Raw genomic sequence first — 6081 nt, forward strand, 5'->3', positions numbered from 1 at the left:
ACATGACTTCTGAAAAGCAATATTTATTACTCTCACAATGAAATATTTTCTCCTATTTCCTTCAAATATATGGCCTTCTTATTCTACCCCCCACCCACTTCCTTTTTGAGTAGGGGATCAGGAGAAATTTCCAATGGTACAAACAAACAGGGTCCAAGGGGTGGCTGCCCCTCAGCCCTGCAGGATTTTCCCCTGTGAGAAGCGACCACTTTGCACGTGTGTGAGCCAGTGTGGAACAGGACAGAGTATGTCTGCAGACTGGTTCAGCCTGCTGAGCCCCTTTTCTGCTTCTAACCTATGGCCACGAAAAAGGCTAAATGGAGGGAAATTAAACTTTGATGTGTTGATGATTGAAAAGGAAAGTGCCTTGCTCTCTAAGGGATAAAGTCATTTGGAGGAAAATCAAATAACTATCATAGTTATTTTTTCCTATCTTATTTTTCCGCTGAAACCACTAGATATTTCAATCTTTCTGACTTCCTAACAGAATCCAGTAGTACTTTCCTTTTCTAAGGCCAATGAACTGTTATGTAAGGGGCTTCTCTTGCTTTTTCCAAACCCTCCTGGGATTCTGTTTATCTACTGTTCATTTTTCACCCCCTGCTTTTCAGATTGCTTTGTTCACTGTCCTTGTAAAATAAATGTGGCTCATTAAAATAACCAGCATTAATATGTATCTCTTTCACTGCATTTTATCTAATAAATATGCTGAAGATTTTCTGTATTCTGCATGTGAATCCTTTGTTGAATATTGGAACTGGGACAATCTCTTCGCATCCTGTGACTTGCAAATTCCCTCTTGTAATGTGTCTTATGATGAACCGAAAGCCTAAATTTTAATGAATCCCAGTTTACCGATATTTCTTGTATGGAGAGTGTGTGTGTGTCTTCTTTGAGAAGTTTTTTCTACCCTGTGGTCCCGAGGATGTTTTCTTATGTTGTCTTCTAGAAGTTTCATTATTTTACCTTTCCCCTTTAGGTCAAAGTGTCCAGGAATTGAGTTTTGTGTATTGTGAGGGTAGGGCTCAAGGTTTCTTTTACATCCATATGCTCATCTCTACGAGTAATAACAGGCAGCATTGGGACAGGTGGACACAAGCCTGGGAGTTAGGGGTCCTGTATTCTCGGCCTTAACCTCCCTTTAAAGCACCCTCTGAACTTGGGCAGGTGATTTTCCCAGTTCTCCCTCCTCTCAGACTCCTTCCTTCCTCTCTTCCTCCTATCCTTCATTCCTCCCTCCCTCCCTCCCTCCATTCTTTCCTTCCTTCCTTCCATCTATCCACCCGAGCATCTGTCCAGGTATCAATCTGTCCAACTGTCCTCCTGCCTGTTCGCCTGTTTGTCCTTCTTCTCTCCTTCCATCCTCTTTCCTCCCATGTCTCAACTTCTCTTCCTTGTCTTTGTTCTTCCTGCTTTCCCTGTGACCCTCCATTTGTCCGCTCTTCCTCTGTCCATCCAGGTATCCCCTCTGTCTGTGCCTCTACCTATCTCTTTGTTGCGTCTCTCTCTTCTTCAAGCACACTGTCTCTCTTGGGTTCATCTCACTCACAGGATCGAACATCCCTCTACTCACACAATCCCTCCTTCTGTCACTCACATTTATGGCTCACCTGTGAATGGTTGTCCCGGGATAGCCACTGTTGGAGTGCAGATGAGCCTGTGGGGCTTCACCCACTGTGTGGGGTCTCTGTCTCTCCCAGACGACAGCCCTTTCCACAGCTCCTGAGCTGGGCAGCATGTTCCTGCCTCCTTCCTCATTGCTTGAGCAACCAGAAGCCACCACAAGCCTAGGGGGCCCCTCTTCCTTCCCCAGAGGAGCTCTCCAGCCCCACACCTCAACTGACCAATTCTTACTGGGCAGCTGGGAAGCCGAGGTGTGCAATTCTGCTTTGAGGGCAAGCATGCTGATCACAAGGATTATACCAATATTTCAATCTGATACAGCCCTCAGAGAGCCCCTGGTCTTGTGAAAGTCATGGAAAATTCTAATACAAGGTGGGATGTTTTGAGGAGAAGCACCTGGCATCCTTTGGGTGGGAAGAGCTCTCTGGAGGGAGTTTTGCCCAATTGGGGTCTTTAAGAAGGAGTAGGAGTTATATAGGGAAATAAGGTGTGGAGCGTGTTCCTGGCAGAGGAAATTGCATGAGCAATGGCCCTGTAGGCAAAAACAGCATAGTGTACGGGAGAAGTGACAGGAATTTGGTTTGCCTGAAGCACAAAGCCTAACTCAGAGTGAATGCATCAATGAGGCTGAAGAGTCAGCAGGAGCCAGATGTGCAAGGGCTTTGAGTGCCAGGTCAAGAAGTTTGAACTTAACCCTGAAGGACTTAGGGAGCCATGGGTGATGCTAGAGCAGGAGTGTTCTAGTGAGATCTTCATTTCAGAAAAATGCTTCTAATGTTCAAGGCAGAGAACATCCTTTAGACAATGCATCCAGTGAGCATGTTAGGGTGTTGGTTCCGATGAGAAAAGATAAGACCTACCTGGGACGTGAATGAACAGAAGGAATGCATTGAGGAGCAATCTGTAGGTGCAATTTGTGTTACCGGCAGGTGAGGGAGGAGGAGCTGAGATTATGCTGGCTTCAACTTGGATGAGCGCAGCATTGGGTGGTGGTTCCACTGGGAGCAAAGGCAACAGATGATACTGAGTTCAGGACTCTGATCTGGTCTCAGCCCAGCTCTCAGTGATGGCCATCTCTCTCCCTCTCTTCTTGCAGCCAAGGGGCACGACCTGAAGGCCCTCACACTCAACTCCACCATCTCCAACATCCAGTATTTGACAGACATGAGCAAGAGCTCAGCCACATTGAACTCCACTGAGAGAGTCCTGCAGCACCTGATGAGACCCTGGTGCCAGCAGCTCCCGGCAGGATGAGTCCCAGCCAGCCGCACCCCACCTGCTGTCTCTCCTGCTCATCCTCCTCCTGCCTTCTCCCCTGCTTGGATCCTTGTTCAAGAAGAGCAGCCTGGGCCCCTTGTCTTGGGCTGTAGACTGATCTCCCTCAGGGAAGTCCCTTTTCTGAGCATTTGAGAATCATGAACACTTTCGGTGACCACCCCAATTTTCACTCTTCCCACTGACTGCCAATTTGCTCCTCCCTCCCTCTGGCCCCCATTATCAGAGGATTCAGGACATCTCTCTAGAGTCCCCACATTCCTCTCTCCCCGGGCCTGCGGAGGAAGGGGCAGCCTCCAGCATGGAAGCTGTGTGCACCTACCACCCTGACCCCATGGCTCATGATGGAGAGTGTGACAGAGACCCCATGTGACAGAGAGCAGCATTCCTGGGTGCTGAACCAGCTGATCCACCATGTGACCCCGAGGGACCTCTACTCCCTGGTCAGGGACAGCCTTTTTGTCAGTTGTGAGTGTTTGTGCTGAGCTGGATTGACAGTGATCGTTACTTATGCCTGTTCTGCTTTATTTCCTCTCTAACAAGTCAGCCCAGGTTCTGAGTGGGGGACACAGAAACCACGTATGTAAGAAGTTTCAACTTACAAATGGAGACTATGTAAATGGATTTGTTGATCCCAATAAAAAAAAAAGTGAACTATCTCACTATTAATTTTTATATAGATTGCCTGGACAAATGGTAATATCTTGGTTATAATGGGTTTAAATATACCATTAAAAATTAGTTTCACTTGTTTATTTTCACTTTTTTAAATGTCAGTATTTTAAAAAAGTTTAAATTTCATTAGATAGAGTGTGAAATTCTACTGTTGGACAGCACTGTTCAAGACGTGAAAATAAAGCCCAGAGAAAGTGGTTAGGGACAATTTTTCCAAGGAAAGGAGTCAATCTGACCCACGTGGCAAGATGCAGAAAACAGTCTCATACACACATACATACACACACACACACTTAGTAAGCAAGACCAACATCATCATAGAGTTGAACCACTACTTCTCAAGTGGCAAGACGTTGCAGTACTACATTGCTCTAAGTGGACGAACCTCAGGAAAGGAGCCAGGAGTCAAGAAAATTTACCAACCAGGAAGATCTAAAACCAGAGAGTAAAGGTCAGGATCTTTTGTGAAGTTCCCAGCGGTGGATTCTGTTAGAGACTCAATACGTTAGTGAGAACTTTGCAAGAAGGGTTGTTACAGAACTCACCTATCCTTTCCTATGTAAAAATACACAAGTTTTGTAAAGAATACTAGCTCCTGCCAATCAACGAAAAGATGGTAGAACACGAATATCCCCCTTGTAAATCACTCCTGGATTAGTGAGCCAGTCAGGGAAGAGATGACAGTGGATTGAGCTGGACCTCATTAGGCTGATTCTGACTTCATGACCATCCTGTGGATTGTCTCATGCCAGGAACTCTAAAACATGCTGTCCCCACCACTCTTTTGCCACCAAGGTCCACGAACCAGACCTTGCTGACAAATGCCCTGGCTGGGCCCCTTCTGACCACACCTGGAGGACTCTCCCCAAATCCTACTCCGTCACAGCGCTCTTCCACCTGCCACTGGCCAGGGAGGCATTTCCTCCAAGGCTGACACTCTGTGTGCCCAGCTCTGGGAATGACACGTCTCCCTCAAGTGAAGAAAAGGATCTGAGTTCAGAGCCTGTGGGCTGCAGCCATTAGGACAAGGCCTGGGGTTTGCTGCCAGACAGAAGAGAACCTGTGGTGGGTGTGGGTCCCAGGGTTCAAGAAGCCCCCGTGATTCCTGGATAGAATCCCAGAAGACGATGCAGGACGGAGGAGGGATGCTTGGGTGTGATTGTCCTTGGGAATGTCCATAGGGAGGCGGATCTGCCATTGGAAATGCCTTCAACAGTGTTGTTCATTCATCGATTCATCCTGTCTCAGGGAGTGCTGTCCACATCCTTCCAGTCCCTAGTCTCCCGTCTGGAGCAAACAGACAGCGTCAGAAGAACATTTACATTTCATTTGCAATGTATGCGTACAGGGCATGCAATGTGCTGGATGTTGCAAGAGTTTTGAAACATTAACTCCTTTAGCACTCTCCATATCCTCACAAATTAGGTACGCTTATCCTTCTTGCCAACAACAGATGAAGAAACTGAGGCACCAATGAGGTAAGTACTTTGCCCTCTACCAATATCTAGGAAGTGATTGAGGTGGAATTTGAACATAAGTTGTGGCTCCATATTCTCTGCTCTTAACCATGTTCTTTGCTCCCTATGACTTCACACCATGAAGACGTTGGCTCAGTGTATCCATTTTCTTGTTACACCCGGTAGCCCCACTCTTTGATCTCTGTCTGAAAAAGATGCTATTCGCATCAAAACTGTTGCACGTACACAACCAAAATGACTTCTCCCCATATCCCATGTCCTGGAAAATACATAGAGAACATTTCAAGGCATTTCTTGCCCAGTCTGGGAGTGCTTCTGGGAAATCCCACTGTTCCTGTAAGAAGCCAAGGGCAGGCTGGGAGCTGGGTCTTAGGGGAAAGGTGAGATCAGGAGATACTATGGGGTTACAAAATGGATGGGGGACCTCAGCAGGAATTGACTTCAGGATCTGGTGGTGTTTCAAGATGGGTGCTAATTTTCTGGCTTTGGGTGTAGGGGCTGGTGCCGCATTCCAGGGAGAGGCCAGTCTCCCTGAGTTCTTGGGGAAACCAGACCCTTGAAAGCAAGGGAATGAGAATTTCCTTTCACAATGGACTTGGGAGGGGAAACATTCAGCCCAGAAGACACAGTCATGATCCTGAGGAAACCAGAAGAAGCTGCCTCCTCGTCCGCCAAGCAGAAAGCCCTCCTTCATGGACTCACTTTATCCAGATGAGACCAAGAAGGAGGACATCATGAGATGCCCTTGCAGGTGGGAGACCTGTGACAGTGGAGCCTGTGCCTGGGAGGCTCTGAAAGGCATCATAGGGGTGACATTTGCTGTGAGCAGGGTGCCAGATGAGAGGCACTCCTGCCTGTGTCTGGGAACAGTTTGAGTGTCAGGGAGAAGGCACCGCTGGCGCAGAGGCTCACAGGAAGAAGTGGGTCTGACCAGACAATGTCCAAAAGAGGGCAGTGGAGCTGGAAGGAGCCTGAGAAGAGAGAGGAGGGTAGATGGGGACAGGCAGGGCCAGAGGGCAGGAACTGGCAG

General features: G+C 47.7%; 1 protein-coding gene across 5 annotated transcripts in view; it reads left to right on the forward strand.

Annotated features, from left to right (window-relative positions):
• Positions 1–3650, forward strand: part of LOC138924625 (splicing factor, proline- and glutamine-rich-like) — a 61507-nt gene extending 57857 nt beyond the window's left edge. For all 5 annotated transcript variants that reach the window (XR_011439630.1, XR_011439628.1, XR_011439629.1 and 2 more), the window contains one exon: positions 2720–3650. The gene's annotated coding sequence lies outside the window, so the exon portion shown is untranslated. The remainder of the gene's footprint in view (positions 1–2719) is intronic.
• Positions 3651–6081: the final 2431 nt, after the last annotated feature.

This window comes from Equus caballus, chromosome 6 (genome assembly GCF_041296265.1).
Source record: "Equus caballus isolate H_3958 breed thoroughbred chromosome 6, TB-T2T, whole genome shotgun sequence".
In the NCBI taxonomy this organism is placed as follows: domain Eukaryota; kingdom Metazoa; phylum Chordata; class Mammalia; order Perissodactyla; family Equidae; genus Equus; species Equus caballus.